This window comes from Ambystoma mexicanum, chromosome 1q (genome assembly GCF_040938575.1).
Source record: "Ambystoma mexicanum isolate Mex_15411 chromosome 1q, UKY_AmexF1_1, whole genome shotgun sequence".
Taxonomy (NCBI): domain Eukaryota; kingdom Metazoa; phylum Chordata; class Amphibia; order Caudata; family Ambystomatidae; genus Ambystoma; species Ambystoma mexicanum.
Window position 1 is genome coordinate 1,214,894,373 of NC_090922.1, and position 23,643 is coordinate 1,214,918,015.

Consider the following 23,643-nt stretch of genomic DNA (forward strand, 5'->3'; position numbering starts at 1 on the left):
AGAGGCGGAACAAAAAAGAGGGAGATGACACAAGCCCTTCCACTAAGCCAGGTGGGGGGTCCACCTGCAGAACAATATCAAATAGTTCAGGATAGACCATGGGCATAGTGGTCACAACAGCCAGGGAATCCTTTGGTTCATCAGAGCGGTCATTGTAAAAAAGAGAAGCATTTTATTCCAGTAGATTTAGATGGCCAACTTATTGAAGTGGGCGATGTATACAAGTACTCCTTCCCTGCCTTGTTTTAGGTTCAACAAGTTCTTGTTACTGTGCCTTGAAACAGGTATCAAGCACCTTACCCATGGCTGATAACACAGTATCACAAACTTCAAGAACAGGGTCAATTTCTTCCAAAAGACGATTGTAGCTGCCAAACACCCAAGACAGGTCAAACAAATACAGCTTTGGTTGTTGAGTCAGGACAATCTGAAGGTTTGCACAGAAAGTGCAACCTACATAGGTTAACATGTTTCTGATAGGACACAGTGTCTCCACTAAAACAATCTGGGGGAGAAAGAGCGGACAGATGGAGTACAACTACAAAGAAAGGAACAGTTACTCCACCAGGAACTGCTGGAGCGACAAGTGCTTCATTCCCCTGGTCAGAGCGTGCAAGTGACTTTGTAGAGCATCCATCCTTTGATTGAGGGATGTGTGAGCTGCGAAAATATCTGCCCGGAGGGCTGTTATGGCTTGTATCAAGGTGCCCCCAGGGACATTGACTGTGTCTGCTTCCATGGTACAACCTTAAGCGCAATGGCTCCTCAATCTGTCACTGATGCACTGGGACTTACACTGGTGCCCTGGAAGATTGTAAACCTTCTTCTCGACCTCACCCCTGCATACAGAAATGATTCCTCTTCTGAGGGAAGTGGTCAGGCGAAAAGGTCAACGTGCAGTAGCACATCTCTTCCAAGCTGCAAGGAAACAAAAGTAGGGTTACTCACAAGAGACACATGCCCCAGATCACTCGCCATCAGTCTCCACTTATTCCCTTGAACTTCCTTAGAGAGGCTTGGAGAATGACTTTCATACACCAGGTGTGGAAAGAGGGTCCTCAAATCCCAAAACAAAGGAATAGTCAGTAGGGGACAGACCTGAACGGCACAATGATGGAAGCCAAGAGAGCACAGAAAAAGCAAAACAAACTAAAAACAGTAAAAAAAGATTCATACCCCAAAACAGTGATTCAGTATGCACAAGCCTGTTCAACTCCAGGTAAGTGTTCCAACAGGATGCAGCAAGCCCACAAGGGTGATCCAGTAGTGTAATTCTAAAAGCACAAGTCAGGTCAGTTCCAGGTAAGAGTTCAAACAAAAGCTGTGAGTAGACAAGGATGATCCAATACTCGTCTTCAGTGATAACAAGCCGGGTCAGTTCCAGGAGGGTGTTCCAACAATATGCCATTAACAAATAAGGGTAATCTGCAATCAGGTCCAGGGTGTTACGAAGTAAAGATGTGTTTACGCATGTGCGAGCCTCGTTTGGGCTCATGCATGCGCGTTATGAATAAACGCGATCCAGGTGGCAGTTGCCGCCGGGACCTTGCAGCCAACAGACGTGTCAGAGAGTCTCTCTGTGTGCATGTGTGCGTGTTGTGTGTGAGGCAGCCTGAGGCACCGCATGAGCTGTAACATTAGTGACGCGCAGGGTAACAGCGTGGGAGCAGCATCGAAGACCATATGCGAAACGTGGCATCTCCCCTTACCACGCTGCTTGGATCCAACGTGACAACAAGCGGCCATTTTGATAAATCGCGCGTAACAGTTGCGGCCCGCGAGGGTGCTCGTGCGCTGTCCACGTGAGCTCAATAAACCAATGTTTGTAATCCTCATGGTTTTCCACGTCAGGAAGCTGTGAAATTCGTGCTGAGGAGGATGAGATTCATCCCACAGCACGTGTCAAACACTCTGAGGGAGCAGAACAATTGAAGAGACTGTGGCAAGCAGCTGTATACTGCATTGAAGGTCAGTGGTCACCTGGTGCAATAGTGGGGTCACCAAGATGTTTCAATCCTGTCTTGACGGAGAAGTGCCATCGATGTGTTTTAGGTTTGCAGCCTCATACACTGGAGTGAGGTGCCTGTGCGACCTGAAGACATGACTGATCAGGATGGAGCAGCAGCTCACCCGACACAGATGCCACAGCGTCAGCAAGGAACACTGGCACTGATGCCAGAATATGACACATCAGGGCCTCCGCCCAAGCTGGGACCCAAGTGGTTATTGGGGGTCAAAAAACTTGAAATGTTTTTCAGAGTGACTGAGGAGGACAATTATGATGCAAAAGTGGCAACCCTGCTTTATTCGGCGGGTACTGAAGTGCACCGCATTTTTGAATCATTAATCCTTCAATTTTCACATATGAGGCAGTCAAAACAGCCCTTCAAAATCATTTTATCCCGATGGCGAACATGGACTACGACAGAGTCATAATGTGCGGAGAAAAACAGCATGATGACAAATCCCTTGATCAATTTTGTGCACGATTGCGCCACTGTCGAGCACATGTTGATGGGAAAATGAAGAGGGAATGGTGCGAAGCCAGGTCATACAGGGATGCAGCTCAGGCCAATTGCGGAGGCAGATCCTTCGAAAACCAGGTATGACACTATCACAAATTCTGGACACTGGGCGTGCCTATGAACTCGCTGAAAGCAGAGGCGCGAAGATGGATGCAGCCGTTCGACCAGGTAAAAGTGAAGACGCCTTCGCTCTGGGGAGGTCCACTCCACCAAAGTCTCGGTGGAGCTAAAAGTCACAGGATACAACACCTATCCACGGCACTCCGGCATCGTGCCAATATTGCGGATACGATCTGCCACATGTAGAAGACTGTCCAGCGAAATCTAAAGTATGTGGCGGATGCAACACACCAGGACATTACGCCAGGGTGTGTAGAGCAGCGGCACCGGTGACGACCTCCAGAGGTCCCACGAGGGTTACTGGTGGAAACTTAAGGAGACCCAGAAGTGTGGCAACTGTGGAACAAGGCATACAAAGACTTGACCTGGCAGGGGAGGAAGAAGACGATGAAGAAGTTTTCTTTATCTCCAACATAGCCACTGGAGCCAGAAAGAGGAGGCAGCCTACTTGCATTGTAGACATTAAGGGCACCCCCACGCCAGTCTTAATTGATACTGGAGCATCGGTGTGCGTCCTGGCAACTGAACACTAGGAGGCCCTCCCTGGCCCACCCATGCTCGAGGAAGCCCGGGCGAGAATCTACAATTTTGGAGGCAACACACCGTTACCGATACAAGGCTTCTTTGTCGCACCGGTCGATCATGGACACAATACCATCAAGGCCCGATTTTTCGTGACCGACGTCAGCTATCACTCCCTCCTGAGTTGCGCACCCTCAGAGGCCCTGAACATTGTACACTTCACCATGTCGGTGTACCAGGCGGATGTGGAACGGCTCCTGGAAAGATACAATGTCCTCTTCAAGGGCGTAGGGAAACTGAAAGCGGAACCAATACGTCTTCACATTGACGAAACAGTAAGGCCCACTGCTTTCAAACATAGGAGGATACCGTTCCATCTAAGAGCGCAGGTGGAAAAGGAGCACCGGACACTGATAGAATGGACATCATCGAGAGAGTAGACCTAAACCCAAGCAGCCAGGTGTGGTCTGCATCTGCGTCAATAAGCGCCTGCCAAATGCCGCCATAAAAAGGGAACGTCACCTCACGCCGACGTTGGATGACATCATCAGTGAACTAAAAGGAGCCAAGGTATTCTCAAAGCTGGATTTGTGTTCAGGATACCACCAATTTGAACTGAATCCAGAATCACACTATAGCACTACTTTCACCACCCACGAAGGGTTATACCAATTCAAGAGGCTATGCTACGGTGTCTTGTCAGTGGCGGAAGTGTTCCAGAACACCATCAGGGGAGCACTTGCCGGGCTGAAAGGAGTCATCAAAATGAGTGACGACATCCTTGTTTTCGTAACGTGTGAAGCCGAGCACATGAAGAGGCTAGAACAGGCATTGGAAAGGCTGCGCAACCTAGGCCTCACCCTCCACAAATCCAAATGTGAGTTCTTTAAGGACCGTATAGAATTCTTTGGGTTTGTTTTCCATGCCAGGGGGATCTCTCCTGACCCCAAGAAGGATCGCGACATTCGTGAGGCAGCAGCCCCAGAGTCACCAGCAGAAGTCTGAAGCTTCCTAGGCATGGTTAATTACTATGGCCGATTCATCAAAGGATTGGCGTCGCTTTCCGAGCTGTTCAGAGCATTAACCAAAAACGATGTGCTGTGGACATGGGACAAGAAAGAGCAGAAAGCATTCCAGGACATCAAATCTGTGCTTTCCGATCAGGTAACCATGGCGTACTTCGATCCAGCGAGGGAATCCGAAATTGTAGTTGATGCGAGCCCAGTGGGTTTGGGCGCTGTACTGTCACAGGCCAACTTGCAAGGTAATATGTGTCCCATTGCCTATGCAAGCAAAGCACTCTCTGAAACTGAAAACAGGTACTCTCAAATTGAGATGGAGGCGCCGGCAATATTGTGGGGTTGTCGCCACTTCTGCTTATATATTCTTGGAAAACCAGTGGTAATCATCACCGACCACAAGCCCCTCATCCCAATTATGGCGGGAGCATCCTAGAAACCACCCCCACGCATAAAGCGTTGGATGCTGTCGCTCATCGAGTATGGCGTGAAGCTGCAGTATAGGCCGGGTACCAACAACCCCTCGGAGACTATCTGTCACGCCATCCCAACACGGGGCGTGTGCAAAATCAAGGGGAAATCACAGAGAGCCAAGAAATAGTACGCAACGCTGTGGAAGCGGCCATGCCTACAGTGCTGGCTCGTCAAGACATTGTCAATGCGTCCCGCGACGACAAAGTGTTCCGGGTCATTAAGGCAGCCATCGGAAATGGGAAGTGGAAGGACGTGCTTGGCAACAATGCACGGCGAGAAACTGGAGCTCAGCGCGACATGCAGGCGATATGGAAGGTGAGAAATGAGCTGCCTGTGTCTGAGGACCGCCTGATCCTACGTGGCCGTCAAATAGTGGTCCCGAGATCGCTGGTAGCCAAGGTACTAGACCTGGCACACACGGGACACCAAGGGTCGGCCAAAACAAAAGCTTGCCTAAGGCCGAAAGTTTGGTTTCCTAACCTAGAGGAAATAGTGGACGACCATGTGCGGAGGTGTGTCCCATGTCAAGCAGCAGGTCTGGCGGAAAGAGCACCCACAATCAAGTCAATGGACAGGAGTGAGCAACCGTGGGGGACTGTACATGTGGATTTTGGGTCCTCCGGTAGAGGAATGTATTTGCTAGCAGTCATAGAGCAGTGGTCGAGATATCCAGACGTAGAACTGGTGGAGTCGACACCCTTTGACCACACCATCTTGGCGCTGGAAAAGATTTTCGCCACTCATGGATTTCCGCTGGTCCTCTGCTCAGACAACAGCCCACCGTTTCAGGGCAATCAATTTGCGAAGTACATGGAAGAGAGAGGAATCAAACACAGAAAGGTGACACTACTTTGGCCCAGGGCCAATGGAGAAGCAGAGAGGTTCATGAGAACTTTGAACAAGACATTTCGAATCTCTGTAAATGTTGTAGGAGAATTACGGCAAAACTTATTCGAGTTCCTGCGAGAGTACCGGATGACTCCACACCAATCCACCGGCGTCCCGCCAGCGGGAGCATTATTCAAACGGTGTCCGAGAGGATTCATTCTGGAATTGGAGGGTAGAACACCGGGAGTGATCGATGACGAATGCGTCCGACTGGAGAGAATGGCCAGAAACGAGAAAGAGAGTGAACAGAGACACCTCCAAGAGAAAGACATTGCTCTTGGGTGACAATGTGCTGGTTAAGAACCATCATCCAGAAGGGAAGATGTCTCTCACCTACGAGCCACAACCTCTTGGGGTAACCCACGTGAGAGGGTCAATGGTTACAGCCGCAAATGGGCGAGGGAAGGGGACCAGAAACAAGTCATTCTTCAAGAAAATTGAGGCGAGCGCAGAGATAGACCCGTCGGAAGGGAATGTTCTACCGGGGACAGAGGACGCACAAGAAGACCTGAGCTTTCCCGAAGGCCAGGGACCTTCCACGGAAATACCACTGCCGACCTCAGGGAATAGCAGCAGGTATCCGAGCAGGCAAGGACGACAACTTCCAGCTCGATTTAGAGACTATGGGCCTCATTACACGTTGTGCGCTAAAAATCTCAAATTACCAGCATGGCGCTCTTAACGTGTCCGCCCTCGCAAGAGGGCGCTAATAGCGTACCATTACGAGTACGCGGACACAAGCATAGCACCATGCCAGTAATGACCCTACCGCCATGCCGCTAAAGACCCCAAAAAGTCTCTTACCGCCTTCGACGAAAGTGCAGATAGCACCTCCGCCCTCACGCTGCATGCAAATAGCGGTCACCGCAATCCATTACCATCCTCTGCCCCCTGGACCTGTTTGGAGTAGCTTGCAGTTGGAAATCATCAGGGACACCCTCAACATGCCCAAGGCATTGAAAAAAACCACCGACCAGCAGCGTAAAGAAAAACTTACCTCAGAGGAGCTAATCATGCTGACCCAGACCCTAGCTGACAATGCCGTCGTGGTCTTTGCCAGCGACATGCGGCGGGAGACTCTCATGAAAAAGAAGGCAATCTGGGCTGAGGTTGCATTAAAAGTCAGTGCTGTTGGCACCACCACCCGCAATGTGCGTGAGTGCCGAAAGAGGTGGGATGACCTAAGACTCCGGGTGAGAAGCTTCCTTGCCGAAAACCACCAAATTGCCACAGCAGGTGGATCTGAGTCACCCATAAAACTTAAAGAATGGGAGGAGACATGCGCCAACCTCATTGGAGTGGAATGCATAGAGGGAGTCGGCACGATGGAGCATGGCGTGGCAACCACTTCAGATGGAGGTGAGTGTACACATGAAAGCATGCAATGTGAATCTACTGGTCCCCCCAAATGTGAGCCCAGAATCACCTCATGGATGGCCAAACATCCACACATACATCACACCCTGGCCATGTCAGTGTCAGACCCAAACGCACACACATGCACACATCACCAGAGACAAGTGCCACACACAACCATGCATGGATGACCCACTGAACTGACACATCACATGCATCCTTTACAATGTAGTCAAAATGGCCACAACTGCATTATTGAGGTATACTGCATTAAGTACATTGAACCGTAACCAATGACATCCCCCTTCTTGTCCCCGACAGGCTCGCATACAGACAGTGAGGATGCTGGCAATGCATCACAGGCACCCCCTGCGCATAAGAAACAAAGGGCTTTGGACACAGAGGACACCCTCACAACATCAAGGGGCAAAGGCAGAAGGATCCCGATGCAGAGTGCGAAACATCGGTGGAGCGCCACTTCCAAGACACAAGTTGCCACACCACCAACAACTGCCCCACCTCCGGAGGTTAACCCACCACCACCGATCCCGGCCACAGAGGGCCCACCCTCAGCTCCAGCTAGTTCTGCAGGAGAGGCGGCAGCCACTGCCCCACTATCAGATGTTGAGGACCCCACCGACTTCCACATGGAGATGCACACCCCAACCCCCCCTGGAACCCCCAGGCCATCACCACAGCACACACCTGGGTCCAATGTCACTGGCGATGAGAACATGGGAGCTTTAGTAGCCCCCCGGTGGCTTCATCTGTTGACCTGGTACCATCACAGGCCACAACAGCCACACCACCAGAACCCAAACCTGCCCTCGACCTGGCCAGCATCAGCCAGCGGCAACAAGAAATAACTGTGCTGGTTGGGCAGCATGTTGAGGAGGCTGCCCGTCTCAGGGCAGACATTACGGAGACAGCAAGGCACTCCAGGGAGGGGATGGGGGCATGTACAGACAGGCTGTGTGGGGAGATCATCCGAGTCAGGGAGGTCCTCACACGGATAGTGGACGCATTGGACCACCAATTCCCACAACCACCACCACCAGGACAGTCTGCCACATCCTCATCCGCCAGTTCGAAGCAGACAAGCCCCCTCCGCCGCTCCTCACGCACCACCAGGCGGACCTCTAGTCAGCCTCCCAATGCTGGTGTTGGCAATGGGCAATAGGGAGTGCATGGTGAAATCTCTGCGTGCATGGCTGGAGGGAAACATTGTGCAAGACACATGTGGAACTGTTGTGGGGGTGGGGGGAAGGGTGTTATGGGACTGTTGTGGGGGGTGGGGGGAAGGGTGTTATGGGACTGTTGTGTGGGGTAAGGGGGAAGGGTGTTATGGGACTGTTGTGGGGGGGAGGGTGGTGGGGATGTTTGGGGACATGCACATTTCCTTCTTTACGTTCCTTAATACACTGGTGTTTGAACAAAACACAGGCTTGGACTTCTTCATTGTGTATGTGTACTTTATTGACGCCATGGTCCATTGTGCGCTTCCAAACAGACACCAGAGCATTACTACCCATATCCATATGACAGTACGAAACGATGTTACTCAGAATATTTGGTTGATCAGATGCTGTCTCACAGCACGTCCCTCCTGGCCATCCCCTCTTGCATGACCTGCATCTCCTTCACCTCCGTCCTCATCACCATCATCATCCTCATCAGGTGCTTCTATTTCAACGTCAGGGGGCAGTGGCACATTCCGTCTGATACACATATTGTGCAGCATGACACATGCCATGGTGATCTTGGCCACCTTCTCATGGCCATACAACAGAGCGCCACCAGACCTGCTAATGCACCTAAACCGTGTCTTCAAAAGGCCAAAAGTCTGCTCGATCACAATGCGGGTACGGGTATGTGCACGATTGTATTCCTCTTCGTGCCTGTTCTGTGGGTTCTGTACAGGGGAGAGGAGCCACCTCTTCAGGGGATAGCCGGCATCACCTGTATGGGGGGACGAATGGGGTCCTGTTACTGTTCACCTCAAGAGCGGCCTGTTCATATCACACAAATGGACTTTGCATTGTGATTGAAGTGTCAAGGGTTTTGACCCATGTTGAATTATTAGACGGGGTAGATGTGGGGATGAGCTGTCGCCGCCCATCATTCTATCCCAGAACAAAACTAAATCAATAGACTGGGTGGATGTGGGGATGAGCTGTCACCGCCCATCATTCCATCCCAGAACCGCGTGGTTGTGCGCACACCAAAATGGTTGTCTAACCTGCCACCCACCAGTGCCAGCATGATGGACCGGAAGCGCTAGGGGTGAAAGGTGGTGTCAAAGGAAAAATAACAGTGTTGTTAGACCAAAAGCGCCTTAAAATCACCTTTGTTTTCCTGAATGCAAGCTCAAAGTGCCGATTTCAAACATTGCAGGATATTCAAAAATCTTACTGAACACCAGCAGACATCTGGCAGAATGAAGTGTTGTGTTCATACAAAATCTGGGAAGATGAAGAGCCCAAAACAATGTTTATAACAAAACTGGCTGAGCTGTGGATGTCAGCAGCTTAATTGAAATTGGATTTAAAACCACTAAAATCGAAATGTTTAAATTAAATGAGTGACCTACTTTTGAGTGTCACATAGTTTGCAACTGTTAAATGTCATGGTTTTGAACTTAGAATCAGCATTCTAGCTGCATGTGTAAAAATAGTAAGTTTGATTTAAACTGGGAACAAACAGGACATTTAGCTGAAGCTTGGCTTAAAGAAATTGAATTCTGCCTGACAACTACCCCCGACAGGAGTTGAACTGGATCAACAACTCTTCCGAGGCCTGGCTGCATCCTGCTGCCCCCACCAAAAGGAGATCACAACTCTCTGATTGAATTAAGGGAGGGGTACCTGCAGACTGCAGGAAATTGAACAAAGCCCTGTCCTGGACTGAGGCAAATGTTATATTGGGGGGTCGTACATGGCTTCCTCTGGGGAGAAACTGGGAGGGGCAGTGCCTGTGAGAGCAAACTGAGCTTGGGGGAAGTGGATAAGCCAGTTATTCCACCATGTGATGTGGGAAGCCACACCCCTTTTTGACCAGGGCATAATTTTAAAAAGATAGATAACCCATAGTGCGGACTGGTCAAAATTATATAAATAATATAATTATTCTTGCGATTTTTCCGTGCACATTTTAAAAGGCGTTAGGACTCTGTACCATGTTCTGAGGCAGAACCCCGCTATTTATTGATATTGCAGACACTGTGTTTAAGCTAGACAAATGGAAATGTACTGGAATGTGTGTAGAAGAGGGGTGTACAGTTGTGTCAAATCTGGAAAGGTTTAAAGGTCGTTATCTGGATGAAAAGGGGCAGAATTCTGTCAAAAGTGGACACGACATCGTACAAAAACAGGGATCGGATGGTTTGGTACTACAGAAAATATGTTAACTGGACCTATAATATTAGAAAAATGGTACATAGATAAATGTGTGTTTGGATCAAATATAGATTTGTGTGCAATTTGACAGGGGAAGGATCCTCGGACCATAAAACCTACAGCATCACTCTGACTCACATTTCCTTCCCCCAATCAAGGGAGAGAGGAGGAATTGGCCAATGATAAGTGAGAGGGGCAGGTTTAGTTTGACCAACGCACACACCCACTTTCTAAAGACATAAAAAGGACCACTGAAAGACAGGCAGGACATTCACTTTCCACTTTCTTGCAGGACGCTTTTCCGAGACTCCAGACTTCAAATACATCAACCTCCAGAGAACAGAGATCCAGAGAGACCAGAGATCCAGAGAGACCAGACATCCAGAGAGACCAGAACTGTGCAGTGCTCAGAGCAGAACCAGAGACCAGACCGCTGTGAAGAACCGCTAGCAGAAGTCCAGCCAATCCTGACCCGATCGGTGACGAAGCCATTCCTGTCCAAAAGATAGTGTGAGTACTCTAGGACTGTGCCAGACTAATCTCTTAGTTTAAAATAATCTAATTAAAACTATTTTAACCTATTTTGAACTACCTCATAGGAATCGTGTGTGTCATTCTGTCCTTTTTAAAGCTTAAAACTGTCACCTGTCATTTTGAACTTTTAAATTTCAAATCCGAAAAACTACCTTCACAAAATCGTCCGTATCTCCGGAACAGTTTAGAGCGAGATTTAACTTTCATCTTAAAGCTAAGATTCTAGGCTTTCCGACGAACCTAGAACCGACTTCCTACTCCTTATAGTGCCTCCGTAATTACGCTCGACGTGCGCGACTAATTTGACGCGATTTGACATTTGCAATCATTTCAGCCACGTGTAAAAATCAGCAGCTCCTTGCTTTCCTTTGCTAAAATTCGTTTTAACCTGCTAGTTACTCATAGAGCATTGCTAAAGTGAGCCTGAACTAATACCAACTAGCTATCACTCACCCTGAACCTCTACAGGGAATTAAAATCAATTTTAGCATCATTAAACTTCATTTCCACCACATTCAAAGCATTTTGGGCCTGTGTTTTAAAATCATACCTGTTTTTCTCTAAGCTTGCTAGGGGGGAACTGCGTTTCATTGGGATTCTTGACGACTGTGTGCTCTCCTTCCATTTCTTACATTGCATAGGAGGGGGGGTGAATTGCCAGAGAAAAAGTGATTATATTATCTTTTGCTAAAATCATATCAAGTTATTTCCGTACTGCATTTTATTCCTCATTGCTTTTCCCTTGAAACCATAAAAGTATTTTCGCTGCTTTATCCATCGTATACCAATTCCTCATTGATTGTAAAGAAGTGTGCTAGTGTCAGATTACCCATTGTTGATCAACATTATATTCATAAGTGTGATATCAATTATTAATTTATTATAAAAGTGATATATATATATATATATATATATATATTGTTTAATTTTTCAAATAAATCTTTTACATTTGCAAAACAAGCCTACTTCTTGGCTCAGTGGGGTCAAGGGGGATTCTAAGAGAGGGGTGTTATACAAGGGTTCAACATCCAGATTATAACTTGCCATAAAAATATATAAATTAGGGCTTCCCTTGGGCATCCTAGACAAGGCACTGACTTAGAGGGATTGCTTGATTGGAGTTACTTACAGAAGTACACAACAGCATACATGCAGATGGTCTGTGTGACTGCAATGTGCAAAGATGAGCTCGTCCCTGCAAGTAGACATGCCCCATTAATGCCTCCAACAGTAATTGACATGTCCTGGGTGAGGCCAGGTCTTAGGTGTCCCTGGGCCCAGGCAGATTTGGTACCAGATTGCTGGTGTTATGCCAATCCAACATTGATGTTCTCATGCTGAGAGGCATCACTTCAGTGGTGCTATAGGTGCGTGGTGCAATGCTATGGCTAGGGGTGATACCTTTGCATGCTTTCAAGGGAACATTGCATTATTGTTGTTGTGCTGGACTAATTCTGTATGACTATCTTGATGGCATGTATGGCATTTATGTATTTTGTGGCGTGGAATGTTGTGCAATGTGGATGTGGATGGATGTATAAGGTTTCTAGACCTGGATTGTCATCTATGTTTTGTATCTTATACTTGCATGTCCGTTCATCTCAAGTACGTTGTGGGCTTCCCAGATGGACATTGGCGTACATCTGTATGTGCATTCGTCCGACGGACGACAAGCTACACCCATTTCGAGTATGTATCCCCCCCCCAATCACACCCAGTTGGAGTATGTATCTCCCCCCATCACACTGACATGTGCTTGCCCTGCAACTCACCAAGTAGCCACAAACGTTGTCCGGCTTGTCGCTCCATGTAGGCAGGACCATGGAATCATGGGTTGATACGGGGAAACGGGCACAACAATGTGTGATTACCTTGTTGGCGTCATATACCATTTGGACATTGATGGAGTGGAATTGCTTCCTGTTTCGGTAGACTACTTCATTGTGATGTGGTACAACCAATTCCACATGGGTACAGTCGATGGCCCCGATGCAACTTGAGATGCCTGCCAGTGAATAGAAGCCAACTTTGATGTTTGCAATCTCGTGGGCAGTCCGTGGCATGAATATGTGTTCAGGTGCATGCTTCAAGAGGGCATCGAGTACCTGGTTCAGCGTGCGTGAGAATACTGGTTGTGAGATGCCATGCATCTGGCCCACTGTATGCTGGTAGGTGCCTGTGGCCAGGAAATGAAGCCCAGTCACCACCTTTAGTAGAGGGGGGATGGCATTTCGGATGTCTATGAGGCTCACAATGTCATTGTGTATCATGTCCACGATGCTCGTCATGGTCTCCCGGTCTAGATGGTACAGGGTGTGTATCTGCTCTGGGTTTAGATTAAATGGACTGGCTCTGATCCTGGGGATTGGTGGGTGCCTCTGTGGTATGATTAGGTGCTGTGATGGTGCTTGATGTGCCTGTCTTGCCCTCCTCCTCCTCCTGCATCTCCTCTGTGCTGCCTGTTGTTGTTGCTGCTGCGCTGCAATCATGTCCTCCAGCCCATGTAATGCTGCAAGTATTGGAACCATCTTGGTGTGGGAAGGGGTGTGGTGTGCTCCTTTTGGGCTGCCACAGTCGCCATTGCCTCCACCTGTGCTGATTGTGTCCACCTGTTGCAGGTGGGAACACTGCTCAGTTCTCTTAACGGGTGGTTCGCGATGGCTGTATTAGCGCGATGGCGATAAGGGGTTTTGGGGCCTTTACCATGCCGCTATTGGCATGTCCGCTCGCCTTGTAATGCTGTGCTATTAGCGGCATGGCGTTATTTACGGGATGGAGGATCACGCACACGTGGACTGCCCGCTATTAGTGGCACCGTACTTAGCGATGCCGCTAATAGCGGTGAGCCAGGTTGTAATTAGCATGGGGATTTAACGTTACCGGTATTCCATTACCGGTAACGTTAAATCCCTACCGCCTATCGTGTAATGAGGCCCTATGTTATGGACTCCGACGGTTGAAGCAGATGAGAAAAAAGTTAGATGACTCACGTTGAGTTATGGTTATGCTATGCTTTGTCTTCTGTTTTAAAGAAAAGGAGGGATGTTACGAAGTAAAGATGTGTTCATGCATGCTCGTTATGAATAAACGCGGTCCAGACCGCAGTTGGCGCTAGGACCTTGCAGCCAACAGACGTGTCGGAGAGTCTCTCTGTGTGCATGCGTTAGTGTTGTGTGTGAGGCGGCCCGAGGCACCGCATGAGCGATAACACAGGGAAACAAAGCCAGAGGGTTGGAATTCCAGTAATGCGGTCTCAGGAGATACAAAATGCTGCTCTCGCAGACAAAGACGATTAAGGAGTGCAGAGGCAAAGTCTCCCACCTCTGGATTGGCTGTGCGTCGTTGGGAATGAAGACGCTGCAGGTGCCTGTGCTGCTAAGAGTTGTAGTTCACACTATGAGCCCCCGTCACCCACTTGCCACGGCAGCCTCCAACAATGCCGGCTTGTGACAAAAAACAACACAGAGAAATGCTTTGAGAGTATAAGGGCCTATATTAAACTATAAATACCAAACGAGGGTCTCACTGTTAAGGTTTTTTCATCAGCGGCTTTTCATATAAGGGCCTGCTCTCAGGAGTGGACTGGCAACCAAAAAGGGGCCCTGAAAATAATGTTCAAAGTGGCCCCATATTGCACCTTTTCAGCATTCCGAACAGTTTAACTATGAGAACATTTGAAAATAAAATAGATTACCACACAACAGAGGCCCATTGTGCAGAGGCTTACCGAGAAATCTCCAGAGGCCCCTATAGGCCAGTCCAGCCCTGCCTGCTCTAATAGGCAGGTGGCATGAGTAAGCTTTACGCGTCAAGGGTTCAATAAGTATGCACAATATAGCCATATATTGTCTGTATTTTTCCACCTTTCGTGAATGTTTTCCAGCGCTGTGATACCGTAGGTTTTGGGCGCTGCATAAATGCAAAAATAAAATAAATAAATAATATAAAGGGATTATGAATGCCCCAACTGATTTATTCAACACGTTTCCAGGGCAGAGCAATTTCCGTTGTGTTTGTCACTTGCATTGGGCCTCATTACGACCCTGGCGGAGTGGGTTTACGCCAGCGGTATTCGCGGCGGACCCGTCCGCCCTACTACGAGTTCCCGTAGCGCCATGGAGCGTTTTCCGCCTGGTTTTTCCGGGCGGAGAAATCCATGGCGCTACGGGACCTTGTTGTTAATTACGCCACCGTATTTTACGGTGGCGTAATTAACGCCTTCCCCACTCCCATTATACCCTATGGGGCAAAAATGGGAATGGGGAAGGGTAAAATGGGGAATGGGGATTTACCGCCCCGCCAAGGTCGGAATGGGGCGGTAAATCCGCCAACCCCCATGGCGCTATCGGCAGCTTTCCGCCGTGCTCCATGGTGCATTTTGCGCCACGATTTCCGCCAGGGTCGTAATGAGGGCCATTGTATTTGAGCTGCACCTAATGCAAAGGTACTGTAATACCACACTACATGATTTAAAATGATCCTTCTTTGGATCGCACATTCACGCGCCCCTGTTCTGAACGGACACGGGATTGGAAATGACACTCAACTGGGCCCTTTGTTTACAAGGGTTCGGGTGCTGGCCAGCCTCTCCTCCCCCAGGGATGGGCACAAGGTGCTTTGATCAGCTACATTTTCATTCCGCACAGAAGCACCAATAATGGAAAGTCCTTGGAACTGCGCACAGCTTGCTAAGGTTCGGGAAGGGTCTGAATTCTTTTCGATATTTTCGCAGTCGGCCATATTTTAATGTTAACTGGGTGTTTCCAGAGAACAGGTCGGATTGCTATGACAAAAACAGCAAGACTAGTCCGCCATGTCAGTCAGAGAGAGGAATTGTAGCTAATGCTCTAATTGCCGTTACATTATCATCCTCTAAAAGTTGTTTATGATCAAAGAGATGGGAATGTGCAGGCAGCATCGCTGAGATCCCACAGCCTCACTTGAAACAGTTATCTTTCTGACAGAACAATCAAGCAGGTTGTGGAAGAATTCATCTGACAAGGCCTCCCTCCCACTGGCACACATTTCTCATGAGATCTTTCACAATGGAATCTTTTCTTGGTTCATTGCCATTTTTACATGACAGTGAAGTGAGTTGCACCCTCATCTTAATGGTGTGATGTGCGGGTCAGAAATGCATATGTTGAACAAACAAAAAGGAAGCTATTTTCATGGGTGTCAATTATTATTTCCTCCTCAAATCCTATGGTTGGTCTCAAACAAATAATAGACCTATCGCTCAACAACAATTATTTATAAAAAAGAAAAAACGACTTCTCAATTGTATTACACATATTATGTTTTATTGTTTTTATTTTATTGTTATTCAGTTTGTTACAAACCTGTATCAAAACATTGTTTAAACTAAAGCACGTTTATCAAAACATCATTAAACGAAGAAAGAGTGCCATTACCACCATCCTAAAAAATACATCTCTCCACTAAACATTAATTCAGCCTTAACCCAGTTATACACATCCCATTCTTACATCTCATTTTTCCAAAAATTATAAGAATTTCTTTTTAAATTTTCACCAAGAACAAATTGCTGTGTAATTATTTCCTCCTATTAATACATTCCAGAATGTTTCCGTAACTTGACACCTTCGCTCACTAATCCAATTTCCCACCAACCTGGATCTGGCTACTCTCAACCCAGTGCAAAACACTGGGATATGCTTTATTGTTTCATCTTAGAGACCACAGAATCTACAAGGATCTCCCTCTTTCTTGTAGATTTTCATTGCCTGGCCAATCCTGTGGGTTCTACGTCTTCTGTCCCCCTACTGACCGGCACCTGTAATGTGTGCTGCTTAGCAACGAATGCTCCTAACACGCTGTGCTTTTTCTTACTGGCATGTTTTCTTCTTTTGTGCCTCCATCCATAAATGCTGCTTCCACCGCTTTGTTTTCTTTATTGTAGGGGTACCCGTCAAAAACCCTATATTTAATCCTACAGCACCCAACAGCCCCCAATGCCCTCTGACAAGCAAGATGCCCCATACATTGTGACTGCATGGGTCCCATCAAACTCCCTGCTACCAGCTCCCATCATACTGTACCCTGAGGTTCCTAAGCAGGATCACCTGGATGTGCAATAGGCCATACTGTAGCCTCTCTTCCATCTCTGTGCACTCCTGCAGGGTGCTCTGGCTTCTTCCCCTCTAGCTCTTCCAAGTTGCAGTGGGGCTATTGCCATCAACGCACTTGCTGCAGTGTGGGGATTGTTTGTGCACCCATGTTGTGAGCACCATTCAACAGTCAAATTAGTCATGGCAATTTAATCCTCTGATCACTATTGTTTATATGGAGGATGATGTCCACTCCGTAACCTGAGATTTCCTCATACGCACCCATAAATTATACTTCAAAGACAGAAGGAGGGATCATGATTGAAGATTAATGACCTTACCTCCAAGTTATTCACTGGGAAAGGTCATTATCACAAGCAGTCAAGAGCCCTCTTGATCACTATAAGGCTATTAGCAAGTAGAGCTGAGCAAATAAAAATGAACGCAAAGGGTTTCTGCTCAATTATAGACTGCATTCCAAGTATCCTCATTGGCTGAGAGGTGGCATATATTGAAATTAAAGTGCTAATATGATATCTAGCAATGACAGAAGTTTCACCAACAGATTAATCAGACTTCAAAACTGATGTTTGCCAGGCTGAGCTGATCTGCATCTGGTTCCATCTTTGCAGTATGATGTGCAATAGCACTTTTTGAGCGTACCTATGCGCAAAAAGAGATTACCATAACAAACAATCTTGGACTCAAATAACTGGACAGACTCAAAGAACATGGCAAAATACTACTTTATTATCCATTCAATAAAGTAGGGCAATCTAGCAAATAGTGAATTGTAGACCACTCACTTACGGTTACATTTCAGGTACATGAAGGCTTTTTTGCATCAGCTATGGCGCCATTGTACATGCAAAATAATAAAACCTATCGAATTTGGGGATTGGTTATGGGAACATGTCCACTCATAGAGTCTATAAGTGTTAATAAATCAGCACACAGATTATATAGCAGCCTAACAGCAGCGGATTGGCTCCCGCAAAATTGGATGCTCATTTTTGCATAGGCCATAGGCATCTTCTCCCAAACTTGGGCACTCGCTCACTAGCAGCACGTAAGCAAATGGAAACTCAGGTGCAGAGAACAACGTCAGGCTACTGCCCACTTGTTCAATTAGTTCTACCTTCTCTCATCAGTTAAGACTTCAGCCAAGGCTTCTCCTTTGTACGCGACATTGCTGGATGTTCTCTTCTCTGGAACTTTAAAGGGAGATAAAGTCATCTTGGGCTAGTTTTCTGGCCTTGCACCACGCGTGAAGAGACCACAATTCTTTTCCATTTTGTCTTATATATAGTGCTATTTGAAATGATTATTTCAGGTGTCATTACCCTTTTCGGCCCTTGGAGAGTTTCTCCATCTCACATAGGCTTTTCTGCATCTTTGATTTTCCATACTTGGCATTTGTAAATGTTTGATCATTTACTTAATCTAATAGAAATATGTCCTGCATACGTTGCTCCTCCATGTTAGCTCTCTTTGCACTGTTCAGCAGCGTCTAGCTGTGGCATCCTTGATCTCTGGCCATCAACTATTCTTTGTGCATGCACACTTTTGGATTTCCAGCTTCTGTCAGCTTTGCAGTTCTGGTCTCTCTCCTTCGACCTCTTCGCTTACTATCATTGAGAGCCAGCATCCATCTTTTCAACATGGCCACATTATCAGTGTTTTGTTCCCTCCTGCAGCAAGCTTCCATATGACTCATCTACTGTGTGTTTCTGCATATATACATGTTTTATTCATCTGCTTACTTATCTACTTTATCTATATGATTTCTTCTTACTTATACCTATGTTACTTTGTTTCTTCAGATATATATTAATTCTTTAAGTATTCTTATATCATTTCCATGCATCATCGTATTTTCTCCTTATGACATCACTTTGCACCTGTCAGATCTCAGATCTTCTTTACATTTCTTCAATATTCAGTGGTGGCTGCACATCTTCTGCTACCACTTTAGTTAGAGGATACATTTGGTATGGTTGTCTGAGTGCATAACGTCTCTCACACACTCTATGTAGTGTTGGAATGATACCTGGTGTCATGCACAGTGTCTTCCTGTCTTTCTTCCAGTGTAAAGGAGGAGGGGGTCGGGGGGTTGGACCGCATCCTCTTCCTCAATTCTCTTCATTTTTCTTCCACAGAATGTCATCTCTGGGATCCTTATCTTAGCCACCCCCCTCAGGTCACCTGCACTCTTTATGTGTTCACCCACACTTCAGGTCATATGGCAGCACTCTCCAGTTGGTTGGCAGAACAATTCCCTACATAGCTTTTATGATCTTTAGGGAAAAGGTACTTTGTACCTGGGGTGCTAGATGACTTTCATTCAGGTGCTCACAGGCAGTATTTTTGGTCTGTGTCTTCTCATCAGTCACAGCATTGACATCAATCAATATATGTTCATGCCAATTGCTTTTTTGCTGTCTTCTTGCTTTGTCCAATGAATATTCTTATGACAGAATCCTAGCAAAACCAACCTTGGCATTGATCCAAGAAATTTGAAGGCATTTGCCAGCCAAGTTGGAACCCATGAAAACAGTGACAAAAACCAATCTTTACCCACAGTCTCATTTACTTCATCCACCATCTTCGTATGCAGGGTTGATAGCATAGTTACTGCTTCTGTCAGAGTTTCATTTTCTTCATCATGGGCAGGTGCAATGTACAGCGAGAAGGCTCGATCATGGTGCACACGCCTCCTTCCATTGCTGTAATTAAGTCCAGGACATAACCTGTTCTGAGGGGTCATGAGCCTGATTGCCCTCAGTTATTCTTTGATTGCATTGAATCCTTTAATTGTTGTATTGATTGTTTGTAGCAATTCCCACCTAGTGATCTTTGAGCACTTGGCGCTTACCTCAGTCCGAACTCCTTGCAGGAATATAGCTGTGAATATCACTGTCGTTCTGATGAATAATTTATGCTCATCTGGAATATCATAATTTGCATCGATTGATTTTGTGGAAAAATAGTACCCCCTTTTTCATTGTGTGAGGCTATGCGTTCTCTTCTTCTTCAGATATGCATCCATTTTAGGGAAACTGTCAATATGGAGATCACTTTAGGGAATCACCAATGCAGGAACATGTATAATCATCAAAAAACAGGTTCTTCCCCAATTTTCGGGCAACTGCATGTAGGCTCTAGATCCACAAGCCCAATAGCGACCCATTATCATGGAAGTTTCTCCATTCATTCCTGTTACTTCAAGCATCTGCTTGCAACCTTTATTTCCTCCAACTAGAACCATGCCTTTGTTCCTGAAGCATGTTATTGCATTCTTTATTGGTATTATAGATAATGGTCCTGCTTCATTTTCAACCAATGTTAGTAATTTGGAGTACTTAGCTCATTACTTTAGCCATCGGTCGTTTACAATTTGCACTATTTGTACGGGTTCATTCATCAATAAATTTGCACTGCATGCTAACATTCCTTCTTCCCATCCTGTACTGGTAGCAACTCATCCATACATCAAAAGCTGAGGTCTCTCCCAGCATCCTGACAATCGTAGTGTTTCTTGTACATCAACACATCCTAAACTTTTTTGTTCAACAATCCTTATCTTTTCTTCATTCATGAATGACTACATGAGCATTCTGCTTGCCCAACCTGGATCTTTGTCCATCATCTGATTTTTTATTTAAGTATTTTCATATGGGAATGTTTTCTTCAATCGCCATGCGAGCGTTGCCCATCTTCCTTTGAATTGTACTCTTGTGGTTCACACTGCTAGATGACTGAGGTACTTTGCATTATGTGCAGATATTTCTCTTGCAATAAATGTCCTGGGTGTGTTCATGGCATAAGGTATGAGAGAAAGTACGTAGCAGCTTTCATCTGACTTTCTCCTCCCCACCTTTCTCATGTGTTGATACAACATGCTATTTTTTAAATGAGCCGAATTGTCAAGATATGATTGTATACCTTCATTATCTTCCCCTACATCTCTTTTAGATCAGGCAACTTGTTCAGAAATGTCAGAAAAAATATCACTTGTGCCTTTATCAGGGATTGAAAGAGATGTCTCGTTATCAGGCATTTCATTTGAATTATAAAATAATATCTCACGAAATGTAAAGAGCATAAGAAAATACAAAGAGCACTTAAGGCAAAATGTAGTTGTAAGACGTATTGCCATAGTATTCAAATGCCACATGATCTCTTTTGGAGTGGCTGGTCTTCTTGTTAGTGTGGTTTTATATAATGGAAAATTAAAATGTTTAGGTTACTATGTTCACCTTTAGTTATTTTTCAAATGTGTAGTCTTTATAACAGGAACTGGATTATAATGGCTACAATAACTCTTTGAATAAGAGGACTATTTTTAGGATTTCCGAAAAATACAGCAACATCTACGTTTCATCACACTAGAGCTGGATAGGTTTGTAATATGTAAACAGAAACGACATGCAAACATGTGTGCAACATATCAGGCAACATAGGATGTGTTTATACAATTTTCGTGTTGTGTTTGTCAATATTCAATTTACTTTTAATTCAACTGAAACATTTCTGGAACTGCAGCAAGTACATTAATTCCCTATTAGATTTTGTTCCAGATTTCTTTTTTAATTCATTGATTTGTTATCCTTGCCCTTGGTAGCCGATTTGATATGTATTTATGGAACTTCTTCTCTTGCTACACTGGTGGGGTCTTTCCTTTGTAGAACTTCACATCATTCAGGTGCCGGCAGGCTCTTCTTTTTACAGCAGTGGGAGTGACCTCCTCTATGAAGTACTATCCTTCAAAAGGGGGCTTGTTTCAGACCCTAACAAAACATTTTAATTACTATTTGGTCCCCTGGGGACAAACTAGGCTTCTTCAGGGAGTCAATTAAATCAATTGGTTAGTTGAAATCTTCAATCTTCTTTGACCCTTCCCTCCGATTATTGATCTGCTGAGAAATAAAAGAAACACTAGCAGTTATACTTGTTAAATAATCATGCCTCTCATCACCTAATGTTTTTGCTACATTGTGGGCATCAGTTTTTATTTGAGTTGGAGGAGCAAGGGGTAGTGTGGCTTCCAGTCACCAACTCATGAAGAGTTAGGCAGTAATCTGTGCCAGATTGGTTTCTCACGGCATATATAGCAAGGGATAGGCAATGTAGCCATCCCTTCTTCAGAATTATTTTTATTTTAGCTATGCTTTCTTTGAGAAGTCTGTTTAACCTCTCACAGACACCATTCGCCTATGGGTGATAGGCTGACGAAACATATGTTTTATGCCGAATAGAAGAACTATCTGCTCAAACAACTCATTTCAAAAATGCGGGCCATTATCAGACTGCAGGACTTCCCACATAACCCATCTAGAAATCACATCATGTACGAGAAACTTAGCAGTGCATTTGGCATTGGGGTGCGTGTATGGAACTCCTAGATCCATCTGGAAAAGGGACATATTACTACCAGCATTTACCTATATGCACTGTGTACTTGTAGCATATTCACATAATATATATGTAGATGCTGAAATGGACTATTGGGCATATGGATTGCTCCTCTCCCTGTTCGCAAGGTGTGCCCTGCTGTAAATATCTGGCACACAATGCAATTTACAATAAACTGTACCACATGTACAAATACATTTAGTGCGAACAAGTCTTCTGTGATTGTTGCAGCAAGTCTCTCTCTGGTGGTGTGCGCAGGGTAGTGACGCTGCTCCAGTGCCACCTTCACAAATACTAGAGGCATAACTGGCTTTCCAATACTATCCTGTCTCTATAAACCCTCAGTGGGGAATAAAAAACACACCTGTCTTCTCTATAGATCCTGCTCTTCCGGTGGGGCCGACCTTGCTACTCAATTAACTGTACAATGGATTGCATATGAAATCAGTCCTGCATCAGAATGCATCACTCTGATCCTTGTTTGACATCTTCTACTTCAAAATCATAAATATTTGGAAGGTACGCTGCTCTTAATGCCTCTACATCTGTGGCTTTGTTTCTGCGATAAATTAGGTTTGCCCTTTTAGTATGGGCAGCACATTTCACCACAGCGATAGCCAATGGGAGCTTTAGTACTATAATAAGCTTGCTCAATAGAGATACATGTTGCACTGGAGTGCCGTCTTCACGGGGGAAACCCCTCGTTTTCAGTCATAGCAACCCTGCATGTACATTTGTCATCATGTAGGCAGAGTCAGCATACACCGTCACTTCCTCATTTTCAAATCTCTGAAGAGCGAGGATAAATGCCACTAATTCTGCAGCCTGTACCGAACAATGTGAGGGCAATCATGCACTCGTCACTGCTTCAAATCCGCAATAGTTTTTTTTTACTTCACTACTGTCATCCCAGTATGTCTTTCAACAGTTGTTTGATCAATTTACGAAGAACCATCAATGAAGAGAACCACTCCCCTCAAGACCATTTTCTCTAACATGGGGAATATCATCATAGAACTCAGTATAAGTTGTGCAGTCGTGAAAATTGTCTTCCTTTCCAACTGGTTCTGCTATAAATGTGGCTGGATTCACTATTCTTCATCTAACCATTTTGGCTGTTCGATTTGAAATAATCACTTTGTATCCAGATGCTCTTTTTGTAGTCAATGTACTTTTAGGTTTCTCCATAATGGCAAATAGGGAGTGCTCAACAAACAATGTTATGGAGCATCCCGTTGTAATATTTTAAAAAAATCCAAGTGCGCCCCGCTGCGAGAACGAACACGGATAAATGAGCTGTTCTCTGGGAAGGTACCCACTCGAG